We start from the raw sequence: 20,344 nt of genomic DNA, 5'->3' as shown, positions 1-20,344 counted from the left end.
TCTCTCCGAGGCGATGTCTGCCAGATTAGAAGCATCAGTGCCCTCTATTGTTCACAGGAGAACTGCAGAATTTCCTGAGAACACAGGCCAGGCATTTTTTGCCTTGTAAACAGACTTCTCTACAAACTGCAATGGATGATAATCAATAAAGCTGAAGGAAGGGAGGGAGGAACGGAGGAAGGAAGGAAGGAAGGTTGGTTGATTCATTTGTGGTCCTCTTTGTATTGTTTGAGCACTATTGTCCAAATGTTTAAAACATGAAATCTTTAAAATGTTTTTCCTAGACTAGCTATTTGAGTTTATTAACATAAGACATATTCCTCAGAAAAAAGGTTCAATTTACATTTAGTGATAGATGGGGACAAAGTTTATGATGCAAAAATTCTTCTGTTAACTTCATTATACTTTTTTGTTTGTTTTGATAAACCTCTATTTGCCAATTAGCATTTGACTAACTTAGATAGAAAAATGCTGATATTAATATCTAGTTTTCTCCTTTGCGTAATTATATTTCCGAGTAATGATTTCGATCTGTCATCGTCATGGAAAATATGGGTACTGGAAACTTTTTTAAAGCTAAAATAATATTAAAAATAGCATTGCTCAGCTATGTGTTTTACCAAATTAAAGATTACTGCAGGAATGACAACTTCATTCAAGCAAATCATTTGGAATTACATTAAACAGCTGCTGTTAAACAGCTGACGACAAAGGAGACCATTTTGATCTCCACAGCACAGGGAATCTAGCAGGGCGCTCCCTGCATGGGGTTGTGGAGAACATTGTGCTCCTGTGGACCCACACACAGCGTACTCCCCATCGCGCTTGTTGCCAAACACTGGGCTCTCTAATCACTTTGTATTCAGTCAGAGATCCAGGAAGTCCAAATCCAGCCAGACAAATGCAGAACAGCTTAGCAGAAGCAGCTTTAACAGGTGCCGTCGGTATGGTCTTAGGGAACCTGAGAGACACGACAAACCATGGGGAGCATTGGTCATTGGTGTCAGTTTGCCCAGCGCACTGGATGGCACCAGTCACTGAACAGCAGTTTGCCACAGAGACCAGTTAATTGATCCTTAAGTGATGGCATAACAGTGCAAAAAAAAAAAAAAAGTATTTAGACACCTTAACTGTGCAAGTTCCCGGCAAACAGGCTGCTGCTGGGTCTCTTGCCTGCTCTCCCTGCTCCTTACAGTGCTAGAAAGAGAATGGACTGGAATAAAGAGCATGTAGCCATGACAAATTAAAAGGGATGGATGAGAGATTTGATTTAAGCAGGTGTTGTCTTTCTACGTTGACCATAGGCAACTGACGATTGCCACCCCATAAGCATAGACTCAAATGGATGGGCCCCTCCCCAGCTCCGTCCCTGTCTATAAGGGTATGTGGTGCCCTCCAGGAGACCACACTCACATACCATGTTTTGAGATTATTTCTAGATGGAGACAACCACTGCACTCAGATGTGGACTTGCTTTCTGTGCGTCATCTGCTTCAATAACAGCACTTGATTTAAGTGAGTTTGAAAAAGTTGGCTGGCCTGACAACATCCTTCCAGATTCTGTCACTTTATAAACACAGGGATGACTTATATTCCCCACAAAAAAAATCAGAATTTGTGTATTGGCAAAATGTTCATGAACTTACTTGTGTAACTTGAGCAAACACAAGAGAAAAAAGAGGTTTCTGTGTGTTCAGATACAGCAAGTTGCAGAAGAAATTTGAAAAATCTGCATTAAGGTGGACAACAGCCTGTATAAATAGTTCTATTAATATTTAGACTCTTGGCTTGGTACTGATAGTAAAAGGGAGAGAGAGAGAGAGGGAGAGAAAGCAAGGCCACATTTTAAATTATTTGGAATTACTGGCAAAGTGTTTGCTTCTGCAGTTGGGAAAACATTTGACTTTCTTGTATGTTTTTCTTATTCTCCTACTACTGCATTAAAAAAATGGGGTCCCAGGCAGATTAGAGTAGCTAGGCATTCTGGTGCCACAAAATGTCCATTTCCATTCCGTCTGGGTAGCATGGATTAACTAGTGTGATACTTGTAACCTGTTCTGAGCAAGTGTGGATCTAGGCTATACATTGACAAGTGACTTGAGAGTCCACTGCTTATGAGGGATTCCAGCTTTACCCTCTGCTTCCAAAGCTTCTTATTTTCTAAACTTTATTTGTAAATCAATAATTACATCCCAATATAGTCCTATCTGAATGCCCTACATTTTAAGAGTAATAACTCTATTTCAATAGTATCTTTTATTAAAGTTCATGTTACCGACATCATAGAATTAATCTTTATACAATCACCTTTCTAGTTCATTTGCAAGAAACTAAAGCAAAGTGGAGTTGATAGAATAAGCAACATTATATGCAAAATGAGGGAGGAAACCTACTGGATTTTATTAATTATATCTTAGCCTCCTGAGCACTGTTGTTTTTTGAATTATGCCACATACTGTTTTCATAGATTAATAATATTTTAAGGTTTGAAAAGACTTTGTATAAATTAGTCCTTTTTTCTCACAGTAAAGTTGGTAGGCTGAGGCCTAAAATGATTGAACGATTTGCTCAAAGTCCACAAATTGCTCACAGCAGAACCAGAATTATACCAGTAAGTATTTTGGTATTAAGTGTTTATGGATTATTTGATAAAAATCATCATAAATATTTTGGAAGGAAATGCAATCATTGTGGGCCATATACCCAGTTGCTCTACCTTCCTGTGTCTGGGATATCCAGAGAAATCAGAGAGAAGCTGTGTTGCTGGGCATAGGGGTAGGGGAGAGGGATTTCACCCGATCTATCATTATATCCTTGTGATGCTATAAAGAACCTGTGCGGAGGAACAGAGCCGTATGAATGATATTGTGAGGACCCAGCACGTGAGACAAAGAGGTATATGAACACTGACATTATTCCCATCATATAGTATTGCCACAGAGTGAGGCAGAAGAATAAACACAGGGCTAAGACAGAAAGAAGCCTGGTGGGATGCGGGTAATTACTCTCAAGTTTGTCTCTGCCACTTATGGGTTGATAGAATCCCAGGCAATTTAAATGACGTCTCAGAATCCTTGTTTCATAATCAATAAAACTGGAAAACTAACATCATTTATCTCACAAATAGGTAAAATCAGATTAGGGGTGTGCAAGCATTTTTGGAAGCTTTAAAGTGAGATGTTTGTGCTAGAAATTAATAAAATAAAACAAACAAGTCTACAAAATACAAATTCTATGAAGCCTGTTTTATGAGTTCTTTGATGAGGTTTCCTTTGTTAAGTCATAATGATAATTACTGATAATAATCTAAGGTCTTTTGAATATGTTGAAGGAAAAAAATTAAGTTAAATAAGTCCGTTTTAAGGAAAATGGTTACAATTCCTTGCAAACAGGTATAGCACAAAATAAAGCAAAATAGTGTGTGCATGTGGGTTTACATGCTTCATTTATCTGATGAACAGACAGTTTTTGGAAAAAGGGACCAGTCTTTGTTTATTTAGCATTTGACAACTCTGTAAGAGCTTTAAGTTAGGAGATGAAGATTCAGTGCATATGTTTATTATTTCATCAAACATTTACCAGTTTTATCTATTTAAACAGGTCACTAATCAGCTATAGGATCTAAATAAATGGTATGACGTTCCAAGTGATACCTTTAAAAATGAATACATCTGCCTACATTTTCAAATTTGACACCATCATTCTATCATTAGGCAAGCAAAAATACTATGAAAATTAAGAACTTTAAGCAAAGAATTCTTTTAAAAGTTAGCTTTGGTAACTTCTGTTATTTACAGTTATGTGGATGTCATACTATTTGGGATATAAAACACTATATATATTAAATTAATATTTTGCCAATGAGGGCATTTTGCCTGTAAATATGAATATTTTATTAGTTTGGTATCATTTTTCTTTTCATCAGCCTAGTTTGGGCCTCCTCTATTATACATTGCTTCCATCTAGGAAAAGCATGTGTTGTAGCAGAAAGAGCTCAGACCCTGGCAGCAGATAGTCTTGGGGTCATATTCTGGTCCTGTCACTTACTAGCCAGGTTTCCTTGGATAAGTTAATGTTTGAGCTTAATTTCCTTCTTTTTATTTCTTCATAAAATCAGAATCATTATCGCCATAAGATCTACTTTTTACATTATTAAGATTGTTAGATAATTGCACAATAAAAGAAGGCTGTTATTATTTTTACATTATTGAACTTTTTTAAGGTTGAGCAAAATACTATAACTAAAGCTCTCAGAACAATGCTTAAGACATAGTAGGTGTTCAACAAATATTTTTCACTTCTCTTTGACACAAACTCTACATTAAAGCCTATATTAAACCCTGTATTAAATAATAACACCACATTACACTTGTATACTTTTTTACGATTTACAGAATGAGTTTGATACATAGATAATTGCCTTCTACATGAGGACTGAAATATAAATATACATCACCATAATACAATTTAAAGATAATAGCCATTCTTTATTGAGTGTGTCTTTTACAGATGAGTAAACTGAATACAGAGAGGTTAAGTAACTTTCTCAAGGACAAACTCCTAGTAATACACAGAGCTGACATGGAAACTTACCCAACCTCCTAACCAATTGGCTAACCAGCCTGCATTGAATACACGCATTGAGAGACTGGACAAAGGGAAAGGAGGGGGCAGGGGGAACCTCAGCCTTCAACTCAAGAGGGTAAAAACTCCTATGCATAGCACAGTGTCTGCAATAGAGAAAAATATTACTTAAGTGAATGAAAGAAGCAAAAACATATTGGGCATGGTGGCTCATGCCCGTAATCCCAGCAACTTGAGTGGCCGAGGCAGGAAGATCGCTTGAGGCCAGGAGTTGGAGATCAGCCTAGGCAACATAGCAAGACCCTGTCTTTGGGAAAAAATGGTGGGAAACAAACAAACAAACAAACCACATAGGTGTGCATGATGATGTGTGCCTGTTGTCCCAACTACTTAGGAGTCTGGGGGTGAGAGGACCGCTGGAGCCCAGGAGTTTGAGGCTGCAGTGTGTCATGGTTGTGCCACTGCACTCCAGCCTGGGTGACAGAGTGAGACTCGACTTAAAAACAAACAAAAACAAAACAAAACAAAAAAAGGATGAAAGAAAAGCAAAATGTGAAAGAATATAGCAAAATCCAGGGAGTATTGTCTTTAATAGGCACACCTCTAACTGACATCCCATTATAAAAGAAAAATTGAGACCCTGGGCTGAGTTCTCTCATGGCTCAGCCAGCAATTTCTTGAGGAACTTTAGACTGTTTTCTACTCTATCAAAATAGTTTGCAAACTTTGGTAAATAGAGCAGAAACATACACATTTGCTAATATGGAACCAAAGTTAAACCCTGCTCAGAGAACTACAGAAAAATGTATATGCCTGCCCTCACCTGGAGAGCTAAATGAACGGGTACTTGAGAAAACCTAGTCAAACGACATCATGAAGGCTGATGTAGCTTCAATGGCAGTAAGCCAGCAATATTGCTAGAAGAACAGATGGAAGATGGGACACATTTGTAGCCAAAAAGAGACTACTCATAGGTAACACAGCATGTATTGCCAGGAATAAAGATGGTGAGATATAGAAATAACCTCTACAAGTCCTATGTGTATGCATTTCTTAAAATCAGATTATTTTTAATTGTTGGACAAATTTTGAAAGTTTTTGCCTGAAATCTGTGTGTTTTTGGCATCGTTGGACCTTTGCTTTTAGGAGTGTGTACAGAGGGGTGTGTGTGTGTGTGTGCATGTCTGTGTGCACATATTCAAGTGTGTGGTACTAGACTCAGATGAGATGGAGTTGATTAAAACATCAAATGAGTTACCCTATGAATGTTGTACAGTTGATGTTTACTTCCCAAGGCAAGAATATGGGCTTGCATTTCTCCTGTGTGTAAATATTTTGTTTAGCGCCTAGTGCAGTGCTAACAACAATGTAATAAATGCTTGCCAAATATAGTATAAATAAATAAATTGATTTAACACCCAGAAGTTTCATGCTCTTTATTTTATTGCCGTTTGTTCAGAGGCACAGAGGAAGAGACTCTAACGGACAATGTATTTCTTACTCCCTCATGGTTCCTTATCCACCCAAGACTGATCTCTATGGCTTTGTTCTCTTAAAGCACTTAACCCTTTAAAACCCTCCTAGCAAAACTTTCTGCTCATCACTTAGATAAAAAGAGGAATACAGTAGATAAATGAACAGAATCACACTCCATGTGGCACCATGTCCAGAGGAATCACAAGTAAAATCTGTTACCTAATGGCAGTCAATATAGTGATTAAGAGCAAAAGTTTCCAAAAGCAGGATTAGAATTGTTTCTGCAAGTTACCTACTATGGAAGTTATAGTAAGTTACTAAGTCTCAGCTTCCTAATCAGTAAAATTAGAATGTTTCTGAAATGATTGTGAGGTTCAGATGAACTAAATGATGTAAAATTTTGAGCAAATTCCTAGCACATCATAAATCTGTGATACTTAGCAGCACTGACCATCATGTCAATGACTGTGATCACAACGACAGTGACAGTGATGATGATGAGTGTTACCCATGAATGGTGATGATGATGATGATGACAACAGTGAAGATGATGGCAATGGTGAGAGCACTTAGTGGCTAACAGCTTGCTAGAAAGACTCTCTAAAGGAATCATGGCGCAATCTGTTTTCTAATTTATGTTTCTGGGTCTAAGACTGCCTTCAAAACATGCTATTAGTTTTCGGAAAATTTAAACCAGCTCTCTAAATTAAATTACCCTGAAGAGGAATACTTTTATATTTTTTAATATAAGGGACTTTCTGAATTCTATGTCATAGCCAGAACAATGATTTCACACTGAGATATTTATTCCAGGGTTCTCTCCATGATCCTAAGAGTCACCTCAAGGAGGGTGTATTGTTTTATTTCAGCTGCATTGGCACAGTGTCCCACCATTAATAGCAAATGAATAGACTGTGCCTGTTTTGTAACTTTCATTTTCTACTCAATGGCTTTTCTCAGGCTTAGCAAATAAATAAATTTCCATTGTATGCTATTGTTGAAAAGTCATATTGTCTTAGATTTTAAAGCACACCTTTTATACAGAGGACCTGTAGTACAGCTAGCAGCCTCATTCCATTGGTCTCTAATAATGACTATCATGGTGAGACACAGTGACTTTGACAGAAGGAGGAATTCACTCCATTAAGCAAATATACTACAGGCTCCATACTTTGTTGGAGTTAATAATTTCATCTTTAACAACTGAAGCAAATTTGAAAGATGCTGCACCTCTCATTCAATGCCACACTCATTTTGCCTTGATCAGGGAAGTTTGAATGCTCCTATTTTGAAGTAAAATCTCCCTAAACTGTTAAGTTTGAGGGTTTTTTTTAATTGTCTGGGAGAGTCCAACACCAGAGGGCGATGTGAATTTGACATTTTTACTTGTTTTCTTGTACAGTTTACTTTTGGTGTGTAAACAAAATAAGCATATTTTGTGTTCATAACGATTCATTTTCTGAAGTTGTTTTTTCAGTAACTGCAATTCTACTTACTCTGTTCCTCTCCCACTTTTGCATTTTAACAAGGAATGGAAAGATTAAGAAATCAGTCATTCATTTAGCTGTCATTTATTGAGTATCTAGTATATGCAAGGTACTGTATGAAAGGGTCGGATGGAGTTAGGACAGAAATGGATAAAGAATCATTGAAGAAATATTTACTAGTCAGTTGCATACAAAGCACTCTACTGGGTACTAGTGGGAATATAAAGATGAACCAGGTAGTTCTTGTCTTCAAGGAACTTGCATTCTATTGGAGAAACATGATTCCATTATTCTCTTTTATCTTAAAGGTTGCTCACTTACCACAAATTTTTCTTCCCCCAACAGTCTTTAGAGACATAGCTCAGAAAATCTGCATCTTTTGCTCCTCTCTCAAGTCAAATTGGCCATGCCCTTTTTCAAGGCTCTAACCTACTTTATAAAGACATATCACATGTATACAGAGCATTACAAATGGATGTCCTTTAAATATAAGATGGTGGGAATAGCTGAGGCAAAAATCCTGGAAATAGGAATGCATTTGGTGTGTTCAGGTTACGTGAAGGCTGTGATACCCAGGCTCTTTGAAGCAGACTTGTGGGAAACTTGCCAGGAAAGAGGGTTTGGGTCAGGTTATGAATAGACTTGAATTTTCAGGTTAAAAGAATCTTGATTTTGTTCTGTAACAGTGGAAAATGTGGGGTAAAAGTACTTGAGAATGGCATATAGAATGAATTAGAAAAAAGCAGAAAAACAGAGGGAGAGAGACCAATGAAACCACCAGTGAGGAAATTCAGGCAGTTGGAATTTAACTTTGAGAATGTAGAGATGATTTAGAGTGAGAACCAATAGGACTTAAAAGTTGACAAGTGTATTCCAAGCACCCATGTACGAAAGTGTGGTATTTTTTGACATCAAGAGGGTTGCATGAATTCATGTGTTTCATAATAGTAAGAATTCAAAGCTTAGACAGCAATTGCCCAGCTAGGCTTGCATTCATTCATTTATTCATTAAACAGCCTGTTCAATAACATCCAGTCTGTCAGGCCCTAAGCTGTGTTCTAAGCATTCTGAGATGAGACAGGGTCTCTGCCTTCAAGTAGCTAACAGTTTAATAAGAGAAGTAAAATCACGTACAGATATGAAAATGCTAAAGGATGGCAGGATAAGAGATGCCTCCCGAGAGGAGGTGATCTTTCTGAGTTTCCATCTGGAAAAGAGGTATATGTGTGTGTGTATGTGTAGGGGGGTATTTTGGGGTGTGTGTAGGGGTGGGGGGCAGTGTTAGAAAGGGGTTGTGGGGTTGGTGTTTTAGACTGAGGGGTCCACACATGTAGTGACACAGGATTGTGAACAGGTATAAAGAAATAATTATAATATAAATTATAAATATAAATTATATAATATAAATTATAAATATAAATTATATAATATAAATTATAAATATAAATTATATAATATAAATTATAAATATAAATTATATAATATAAATTATATAATATAAATTATATAATATAAATTATATAATATAAATTATATAATATAAATTATATAATATAAATTATAAATAAATTATATAATATAAATTATAAATATAAATTATATAATATAAATTATAAATATAAATTATATAATATAAATTATAAATATAAATTATATAATATAAATTATAAATATAAATTATATAATATAAAATATAAATATAAATTATATAATATAAATTATAAATATAAATTATATAATATAAATTATAAATATAAATTATATAATATAAAATATAAATATAAATTATATAATATAAATTATAAATATAAATTATATAATATAAAATATAAATATAAATTATATAATATAAATTATATAATATAAAATATAAATATAAATTATATAATATAAATTATATAATATAAATTATAAATATAAATTATATAATATAAATTATAAATATAAATTATATAATATAAATTATAAATATAAATTATATAATATAAATTATATAATATAAATTATATAATATAAATTATAAATATAAATTATATAATATAAATTATAAATATAAATTATATAATATAAATTATAAATATAAATTATATAATATAAATTATAAATATAAATTATAAATATAAATTATAAATATAAATATAATATAAATTACCCTGACCCCAAAGAGCTTTCAATCCTCTGTTTAGACAATGTTCTGTTTTTATATCCAATGCTATCCCATTATGTTGGACAGTCTTCCCATATGGGGACGGGGGCGTGAAAGAAGAGAGAAGGGGGGACTGTGATAACTCAATGCCAGTTATATTTGAGAACCAATTTCGTATATGACTTTAAAAAATTTATCTGAGAATTAACACTTTAAATTCTGCCCAATGAAATAGTTAAATTCAGAAGGTGGAAAAATGAAAGAATGTCGATATATATATATAATCCCATTTTGATAAATGTGACATGGTAAATTCAAAGCCACTCCAATAAATGTCAAGCTTAATACAGGGGCACCTCTGCCTGCAAATAATCTCTAGGAGTGAGGAAAACACTACAAATAAAAAAATGGAACACTTTAAGTTCTTGATAATTTTTTAGTTCCTCTGTTGGTGATATAGAAAGGTGTGTAGAAAGCATTATTTCTCCACAAGCGTCTAAGGCAGGGTTACAATTTCTTTCTTTTTTTCTTTCTTTCTTCTTTTTTTTTTTAATGTTAAGCACGTTCCTTTGCAGGGCTTAGAAATCTCTCTCGTCCAAAATTGAACAAAAAAGGCCTCCCCTTGTGCTTTTTTTGTCAGGCTGATGAAGCTGTATAGAAATGTAAATGCAATATAAGAGATGGTAGTGGGAAGCTTGTGTTGTGCTCTTCTCTTCTCTGGGGCTCTCTTGTAAAATTATTCTCTGATTTTGCTGTGTGTGTGTGCACCTCTTGTGTAAGGGCATTTAATTAGCTACAAGTTACAACAAAGACTTTTGAAAGGAAAATGTATCTGTGGTGCAGATGCCTTTATTTTCATTCTGTGAACAGCTAGGTTTTTAACTCCCTTATCAAGAGCTGCATGAACTGCCCAGACTAAATTGGGAACATCTCCACACTGTTTGACAAATAGATTTTTTGTAAACTGATTTAGCCTTTTCATTGTTTGCATTTCATTATATAGCAGACTTCATGTCACAAAATCGGTATTCATTCAAAACAGAGAATTTAGAGATAGGACTGTAGCCAGATAGAAAATATTGCACAGGTCGGGGCTATTAAGCACAGAATAATAGCAAGTCAGTGATCCAAGAGGCTGTTCTTCAGCAGCAAAGGGGCTAACATAGCCGAGGTCAGCAGTCAGACTCAGGACTGAAGATGTGTCTCTGGCCACATTTACAAGACAATCTGCAGGGAACAGAGTGAGGAATGAAGGAGTCTGGCAGGATAAACTGTAGGAAAGAGACGTCTTTGCATCTCAAATTTCATTCTCCTGAGGGGTCGGAGGTGGGAATTTTAGCAGTTGAGATGTGTCTTGGTCTGTTTTGAAACATTTGCTCATCAGAGTTTGGGTTCCATGGCACATACAGGAGAGCCATATTAGCAAAATAGATTTTGAGAAGGAGTTAGCAGTGAGCTGGGTTTTCATTTCTTCTAAATCTTTTAGCTTAGACCAGTGGGTCTCAAACTCGAACATGCATCAGAATCACCTGGAGGACTTGATAAAGCACAGATTGCTGAATCCTATCCCCAGGGTTTCTCTGGGGTGGCAGGGCCGAGAATTTACACTAACAGTTCCCGGATAATAGTGATGTTTTCCTTTGAGAACTACTGGTATAAACTCTACATACCAGTCATCAGAGGATCAAATGATTTGCATTTTTAGAGCACCTATCAGTTAAACCCACTGAGCAATGAGCATTGGCAGCTCTTCACTGTTAACCTCAAATAGAAAGTCCAGAAGATCACAGAAGATAGTTTATGTGTAGGACTTGTCTTTGTTTTCTTTTTATTTAAAAAATAGCTTATGTAGAACTATGTTTATATCACATCTTATTCTGCCTGTTTCCCACAGCTGGGGAACTTTTTTTTTTTCACTTTAATGAATCTTTGGAGATACCTTTTATGCACTTGTCTCTCAGTGTCAGGATTATTTATAAAGAGAAACAGGATGCAGTTTTACTCTCAAGAGGCTTACAGTCATGGGAGAATCAGATAAATACAAAGAAAACATTAATAGCATTTGGTTAGTTGAGATGATAGAGGGATGCTGAGGTCTCTATCCTACTGGGAGCCTCCCCTGACCTCCGCTCCAAGGTAAACTAAGTATTAAGGATAAGTAGGGGCTGGTTGCAGTGGGACATACCTGTAATCCCAGTGCTTTGAGAGGCTAAGGTGGTAGATCACTTCAGGCCAGAAGTTTGAAGCTGCAGAAAGCTATGATTGCACCACTGCACTCCAGTTTGGGTGACAGGCCTGGGTGACAGAGTGAGACCCTGTCTCATAAGTAAATAAATAACAAATAAAATTTTTAAAAAGGATAAGTAAGATTTTGCTAGGCAGAGAGAAGTGAAACATTAGTGTGTATTCAGGAATCTGCCAGTACTTTGAGAGTCCTAGAATTTTTTTTATTTATAAGTGCACGCTGCTTCATCTTTCTCAGCTCTGGCATTTATTTTACTGTCTCACCATTTCATACTTTTCCCCTACTTAATCCACTTTTTCCCCTTACTACATTCTGTTTGACTGTTATTTTCTGTTAAATAAATAATCTGCATTCATTGTAAAATTATCTAAACAATACATAAGAATATAAGGACGAAAATGAAAAGCAACTAAATTTTATTGCCTTATGATACCAAAGATTTTGTTTAACCATTTCACATCTGTTTTTACTCTGAAGCATAGTATTTAAAATAGATTTTTACATTATACTCAGCTCTTCATTGATAAGCATTTTATAGTTCACTTTTTTCTCCTTAGTTGCTTGGCAGTATAGGACTTATTTTAGTAAAGTTTCATAAACTGATGGATCCCTGGAAATTTGGTTTCTCAGCATTGTGTCACTACAAAAGCTGGAGTCCACAGATGGTCTTCACTTTACCCTAAGCCCCTTCCTCAGCAGTTAACTTCACCTTTTTCCTTCTTTTTAATGTTGGCTGCAGTTTGAAACCCCAGTAGATCTTATCCCAAAAATACCACTGTATGGACCCCACCCTCGGAGATTTTCACTGGGTGAGACCCAGGCAGCTGTACTTTTAAAAAGTCTCCAGGTGATTCCAGTGTGGAACCAGATTATCTCATCCTATGATCACTGTTGGGCTTTGGGGTATCAGCATGACCAAAAAAAAAAAAAAAAAAAAAAAGTGATGTCTCATCTGCAGAACTAGTGAAGGTCTGGAATTCACTTGCATTTAGTGATTGGCATCTAACACAAGCCACTGATAGTTTTTGTGGGCTGTATGTAAGGACGAATATTTTCTTATATTTGCATCATTCCCAGTGAGCTTGGATTTATGTTATCTTATTTGTTTTCACAACAATCTTACGGAGTAAGCAGATAAGTTTATTGTTTTTTTTTTAATCCCTTCTTGCTAATTGTTGTTCTTAACAGATGATAAAACCAATAATTCAGGTACTTGCCCAAGGTCACACAGCCAACAGTCTGTACAGCCAGGATTAAGACGAGGCCATCTGATATCAAAGTTTCTGCTTTTACATACACTTCCTTTACATGGTTCAATAATGGTAAAATAATGATTCCAGGACCTGGGCTAAGTAATTTAGCAGTGGGTCTCAGTTGCTACTTTGGCAGCATATTGAATTCACCTGGGAGCCTTCAAAACTCCTGATGCCAAAGATTTTAAATTAATTGGCTGGGGCGAGGCCTGAGGATTGGAATTTTTCAAAGGTTGAAACCAATGCTATATATAGACCATTTCATTTAATCCCCTTAGCAACAATATGAGATTGGAGTCATCACCATGTTAAAAATGAGGAAACTGAGACACACAAGACTTCAACCCACCAGCCCGCCTGTCTACCAGCTAAAGAATAGCAGAAGCCAGGCTCAAAACAAGGGTGAACCACTGTCTGCAGCTCTTCTGGTCACCGTATCTGTCTCCACCAATTTTAAGGCTTTTGCTTCAAACTTTGAAGCAGATGCAGCTGAGTGAACCATGAGACATATACCAGCCAGAGAAAGAACTGAATTTAGAGTTTATAAAAGTTCAAGGACCACATTCCTGTCTGTAAACTGAGCCGTAGCAGCCAGCATCACTTTATTTATTAATTTATTTGGTATTTCTTGTTGCAGGATTTGATTTTTAAGACTCAATGTGTTGAAACATGAAGTTTAAAAAACGTAGGGGCTGGGGGTGGAGAATATATGAATAACAAAGCGAATTCTGAGCCATTTATTTTTAATAAAAGCTCTGTTCCTGATGATGAAACTGTAGACCTTTAGAGGGAAACAGGTCTATAGAGATCCTATTCTCACATCTTGGCATGTCCCAGAATGACCTGGAGAGCTTGTTAAAACACAGACTGCTGGGATCTACCGCCAGAGTTTCTGACCCAGTAGGTCAGGGGTGGAGCCTAATCATTTGTGTTTTCAACCAGCTTCTACTTGATGGAGATTCTGCTGGTCTGGAATCTCTGCACCGGTTCCCTCTTGTTCACTGAAGCCCAGCGAAATGCAGCAGCTAGCGCAAGGGTACAGATGACCAAAAACCATTCTTCCTCAACTGTTCTTTCTACCACATCTTGCTTCTCTGAGAAAGGGGGGAGCTTCAGAGATGGTATGTTTACCCTGACCCTAAAATTCAGCGTGACGTCAACTTGAGGGGATAAATATCACAGTTAAAATAGTCCTTAACGGCCGGGCATGGTGGCTCACGCCTGTAATCCCAGCACTTTGGGAGGCCGAGGCGGGTGGATCACGAGGTCCGCAGATCGAGACCATCCTGGCTAACACGGTGAAACCCCGTCTCTACTAAAAATACAAAAAATTAGCCGGGCGTGGTGGCGGACGGCTGTAGTCCCAGCTACTCGGAGAGGCTGAGGCAGGAGAATGGCGTGAAACCGGGAGGCGGAGCTTGCAGTGAGTAGAGACAGCGCCACTGCACTCCAGCCTGAGCGACAGAGCCAGACTCTGTCTCAAAAAAAAAAAAAAAAAAAAAATAGTCCTTAACTCCTTAGAAGCACCATATTTTGGATGGATCATAGGGTCTAGAAAGGTTACTCATTAATACCCTAGGAATGGGCATTTGGGAAACACCCCTCCTGTTCTCATCTTTCTCAAGTGAAGGTGAGTATAGTGACCCAGGAAAGCAAATATATGTATGTGGGTGTATATATATATATATTTTTTTTTTTTTGAGATGGGGAGTATTGCTCTGTCGCCCAGGCTGGAGTGCGGTGGTGTGATCTCAGCTCCCTGCAACCTCTGCTTCCTAGGTTCAAGCAATTCTCTGCCTCAACCTCCCGAGTAGTTGGGATTACAGGGGCGCACCACCATGCCTGGCTAATTTTTGTATTTTTAGTAGAGACGGGGTTTCACCATCTTGGCCAGGCTGATCTTGAACTCCTGACCTCATGTTCCACCCACCTCGGTCTCCCAAAGTGCTAGGATTACAGGCATGAACCCCGACTCCCAGCCTGAAATTTTTAAGGCTTTTTTTTTTTTTTTTTTTTTTTGACAGAGTCTCGCTCTGTTGCTCTGTTGACCAGGCTGGAGAGCAGTGGCGTGACCTCCACCAACCTCTGCCTCCCTGGTTCAGGCAATTCTCCTGCCTCAACCTCCCAATAGCTGAGATTACAGGCACCCACCACCACACCTGGCTAATTTTGTATTTTTAGTAGAGACAGGGTTTTGCTATGTTTGTCAAGCTGGTCTCGAACTCCTGACTTCAGGTGATCCGCCCCCCTCAGGCTCCCAGAGTGCTGGGATTACAGGTGTGAGCCACTGCGCCCAGACTGAGAGTGTTTTATCTACCCTGTGGATTGTGTTGCTAAATATTATAGCTGACTAAATGAGAGCCAGTATTACAAGAAAAGGAACCCACCGCTTTTTTTGCAATGGTTTATTTATAAATATGTAACTTTCTTCTCCAATAAGAGCACATGAATTAAGTATGGTAAAAATAAACAAAATATTTACATTTACTTTCTTTACATCTTGAAATACTGATTAGGATTGAATAATTGAATAGATTTAACTGCTCAATGACGGCAATGAAGTCAATGTTGGGGCAGAACGTGGGCAGTACTAGAAAGCTCTCACCACAAAAAGAGCCCTTTAAAGCTAATATTGCCTTATTTAAGCATCTTTGCTAATAGGGAAAGCAACATGTGGCCCTGTTTTCTCCCAGGATCTTCTTAGCAGTAACATACCCAGGCCCCAAAGCACCTGGTAGCGTGACAAAAAAAAAAAAAAAAAAAAAAAAAATGCCCTTATACTGCAGGCTAGCAAAATTATAGAGATGAAACAGAATAATTCTGAAGAAAACACAAATGTCTGAAAGCTGTTATGTTGTATGGGTTGATCATAGTTCTATTTTATTAACAAGGGAATCTTTGAAAAACTGTAAGCAAATATGGTAGTTTTAAAGTTGAATTATATTTTTTTGGATTGTTGTTGCTTCTGTCTTAATGAGGAATGATTTTGCTCCTCTTTAAGTCTCTTGGTTCCTTAGCTCAGATATCCTAGAATTTTACTGTGGTTGTATGGCTGGGAAACTTGGGAAAGAGAAAGCAGTCAATTTGGAGCTATACCTAACCAGAGTAAAATTCCTGACAGAGAAGGGAAATTATTGAGACCACAAGATTCCCCCTCCCCCCCCCTTTTTTTTTTTTAATTTTAGAGATGGAGTTCCGCTATGTTTGCAGGCTGGAGTTCAGTGGCTATTCATAGACAGGTGTGATCACTGATCATTGATCATTGATCACTGATGCCTTGAACTGCTGGACTCCAGCAATCCTCCTCCCTCAGCCTCCGGAGTAGCTGGGACTACATGTGCACGCCACCATGCCCAGTGGTTTCCTTTTCGTATTGTACATTTTCACTAGTAGGGCAGATCACCTGAGGTCAGGCATTCGAGACCAGCCTGTCCAACATGGTGAAATCCCGTCTCTACTATAAATACAAAAATTAGCCGGGTGTGGTGGCGAGCGCCTGTAGTCTCAGCTACTCTGGAGGCTGAGGCAAGAGAATAGCTTGAATCCGGGAGGCGGAGTTTGCAGGGAGCTGAGATTGTGCCATTGCACTCCAGCCTGGGCGACAGAGTAAGTCTCTGTTAAAAAAAAAAAAAAAAAAATCAATAAATGCAGATGTTAACTTTGCAGCATGAAAACTGAGTGCTGTTGGGCAATCAACAAACTCTTTGAATCTCAGTGTCATCTATAAAATGGGGTTGATAATATGATAATAATGAAGTTTCTACCTGCTACAGCAAGTTGTCGTGAGGAACAAAAGGAGCACGTGTGAAATTGCCTTGTTAATGTTAAATTATAGCAAAAATATTGGGTATTCCACTTGTTTTTTTTTATGTTGACAAAACCTTTTTTTCTTTTCTTTTTTTATTTTTTATTTTCCTTTTTTATTCCACTTCTTAATTAGAATGTTTAAATGTTCTAAACAGCTAACTTTTCTGTCCATATTTTAAACATATAAAAATTAAAAAAATATTTCTTTGTTAAATTTCACTTCTTAGTTTAACGTTCTGATTTATCGAAGGATGAATTAATCCATGTCTATTCTCACTAATGAAAATGGTCTTTGATTTATTTAGTTTCCGAATTCAACTGGTAACTGAACTCTTGCTTTTCGGTAACACAGTTTGATTGGATAAACTTTCGTTATCCAAATAGCTGTGCACTTAGTTACAAACTGTAGGTGAGATAACAGCCCCAGGATTTCAATGTCCTGAGTACAGGCCTCATGCCCCTCCCCCATCACCATTCCTGGTAATTTAATCTACCACGGAAATGGGAAAGGAATTCTTTGTCTCACTCTTTTTAAAATTGATACATAATAGTTGTACATATTTTGGGGGTACATATTGAGTTTTGATACATACGTATGAATGTGTAATAATTGAACCAGGGAATCTCACTCTTTTTTGCATCCAAAATGTGGTTTTCTAGAGATAACAGTTGGCTCTCTAGAATGTGATATGTTCTCATCAGGGCCTCGCTCTTGCAATGAAATCATCAAGCAAAACACACAGGTCTTGTTTTAAAAATTGCAAGGAGTAAAGAGAGGTAAACAGCAGCCTAAAAGTAAGACCTTTGTCTTTTTCTGCTGATTAATTCCCTTCTTCCTCTCCCCATAAGAGGAAAAATCCACCTTCCCACTGAAAGTATTCAGTGTTTACTGCTGCTCCAGTCATACATCTCATAGAAATAGGAACTCTGTGACCATTCTTCATGGGATCCTTGTCAACATTTAACCAAAGAAATCTTTAGATAATGAAAAGTACTTAAAATCCTTAATATAGAAATTTTTATGTTGCATACAAGAACCGTTTTTGAACACTTAAAAATATTTGGGTTCAGGACATATCTGGGATCATGATTTTTAAAAGCACTTGCTGTCAGATTAAATGAGAATATGTTTCCATGTTACCCTGGGAAGGGTCACAGTTTTAGGTACTGATATGGCAGCTTTGTTTGCTTTTGTTTTAATAATAATTGTTTTCATTATCCAATACTTAGTCAATATGAATATTTACAAAACATGGAAAATTAAAAAGTAGAGGAAGAAAGCAATCATTCTACATTGCTCCTTCTTAGCTATCAGAAGAATAAATGATGATGAAGTGCTGGTGCCCCTTAGTATAGCATGGAGCAGGCCTTGTCCTCAATCCTTTTTTCCTCTTTTTATCTTTTTCTACCAACTTTCCGCCTCACCATTTACCTATTTTTTCCAATCATCTTATCTCTTAAATTTTTCCTATATTACTCTAGTTACCTGGCTTGAATTATCTCATTAAATTTGGCAGCCTCCCTTAAAATGAATAATTAACTGAGTAATAGCATTGGTCATTAGTTCATTCATTCATTCACTCATCCAAGACATATTCATTGTGTTCCTATAACATTGACAGGAATATTTCTTGAGTTCCATTACTGGCCATGGGCATACTGTCAGGCCCAGCCCAGCTCACAGATTACAGTCAGATAGAGTTTAGTGTAGGGAAAGGTGTGGCCATTTAACAAAACTGAATCCCTGAAGGAAATGATAGTTAAAATGTGCTTATAAAAGGACAATAATTAGCTGGGGAGAAGACAGAATTTATTTCTACCAGTACATTCCCAATTCTTTTTAAATATGTACCTTTTTTTCTTTCTTTTTTTTTTTTTTTTTTTTTTTTTTACCTTTCTAAGCTTTTGGAGAAAGTAGAGGACCATTTGGTTTATTGGTTTACACTTGGATATTTATCTCTTAGGTTCAGAACTCCTTTGGCTTTTACTGGACCCGTGTCCTCAGAGAGGTCAGATCTCTGTCAGAGTTCTATGCGCTAGTATATTGTCAACAATTGTGACACTAACATTGGTGTCTTGTTGCTAACGAAGCACTGGAAAGGGGAGAAATGTAATCTTTTCTAATAGGAGCTTTCCTACTACCTAGGTATGTAACCTGGGTTAAGGCTCTTAACCATTCTGAGCCTGATTTTCTTTACCTGTAAAGTAACCAAGCTGGACTCATAATCCCTATGGTCTTTCCCAGCCTGTAATTCCCCATTGGCCAGACTTTATGTGCTGCCATAGATTAGTGGCCATTCAATGTAACAAGAGCAAAGCCTTGTGAAGAAATTGAGTTCTTGGGATATCTGATCAAAAGAGCTCCTAGGTGAATGAGCTTGTGCTTGGGATAGTAATAAAATCAACAGCATTATTGACTGAACTGCTAGAGTAGAGGGATGTGGAAGAAGTGTCTTAAAGGAAGAGAAATGGAGTATGAGCAATTTCTCTCTCCCCTTCTTTCTGGTAAACAATGTACAATTGAATTCTCTGGAGAGTCAGCAGAATCAGTTAACTTTCCCAAGTCTGTCTTCCTCATCCCCATGCAGAAAACATCAGGGTAACTTTAAGGGGAACATCTTTTAGTTTTCCCTTTCATTACATGCAGCCAATGTATATGTGGCAGTATGGCAAGCAATTCATAATGTAACATACTTGCACTTCACTTTCTTTTCTGTATCCGGTATCTCCCACTCCTAGTCAGAGATGGAGGCCAAATGAATTACAATGCCTTTCTCTTGCATCTCTCTGTTCAGTTTTAAAATTTTGTAAAAGAATTTTTAAAGATTTAAAAATAATATAGCTAACATTTATGGAAGGCTCACTAATTGTAGGATGACAATAAAATGTATTCTCCAAACGGGGGCACTATTGAGGGTGTAAGAAGGTGCTACTGTAAATTGTTATGCTAGGACAGCAGGCACAAGCCAAAATTTCCTCAGCCCATGGGATCATATGGTCCCCAAACTGGGGCCAGATATTGTGCTAAATTGGTTTAACCTGCTTAATCCCCATAAGAATTCTATACGATTGTTATTGTTATTCCCATTTAGTAGCTGAGGAAACTGAGATTAAGATGGGTGAAGCTGACTCCAGTACAAAGCCTCATCCCTCATAATTGGAATCTGAACCCAAGGCATGTTCCAGAATGACCTGTAATCCCTTGCTCTAAAACCTTCTTCCAGGTCTGACAAACACACATCTCTAATTAATTTGCCTTGGTTGGGGGAAGGGGACTCTTATCAAACATAGTCATTTATAAAAAGAAATCTTAGAAGTGTGTCAGAGAGTTCAAACATCAGAAAAA

At 37.0% G+C, this 20,344-nt stretch overlaps 1 protein-coding gene across 4 annotated transcripts in view; it reads left to right on the top strand.

The window, feature by feature from the left end:
- Window positions 1-20,344, top strand: part of ESRRG (estrogen related receptor gamma) — a 591,615-nt gene that overhangs the window by 340,236 nt on the left and 231,035 nt on the right. The window contains exon 1 of one of the 4 annotated variants that reach the window (XM_055379660.2): window positions 14,695-14,821. The exons of the other annotated variants lie outside the window; for them this stretch is intronic. The gene's annotated coding sequence lies outside the window, so the exon portion shown is untranslated. Of the gene's footprint in view, window positions 1-14,694; window positions 14,822-20,344 lie in introns of those variants that run through there. 4 annotated transcript variants of the gene reach the window in all.

The sequence above is a fragment of the Gorilla gorilla genome, chromosome 1, assembly GCF_029281585.2.
Source record: "Gorilla gorilla gorilla isolate KB3781 chromosome 1, NHGRI_mGorGor1-v2.1_pri, whole genome shotgun sequence".
NCBI classification, from domain to species: domain Eukaryota; kingdom Metazoa; phylum Chordata; class Mammalia; order Primates; family Hominidae; genus Gorilla; species Gorilla gorilla.
Note: the sequence above shows the minus strand (reverse complement) of the source record. Positions and strands in the feature narration are given on the sequence as shown.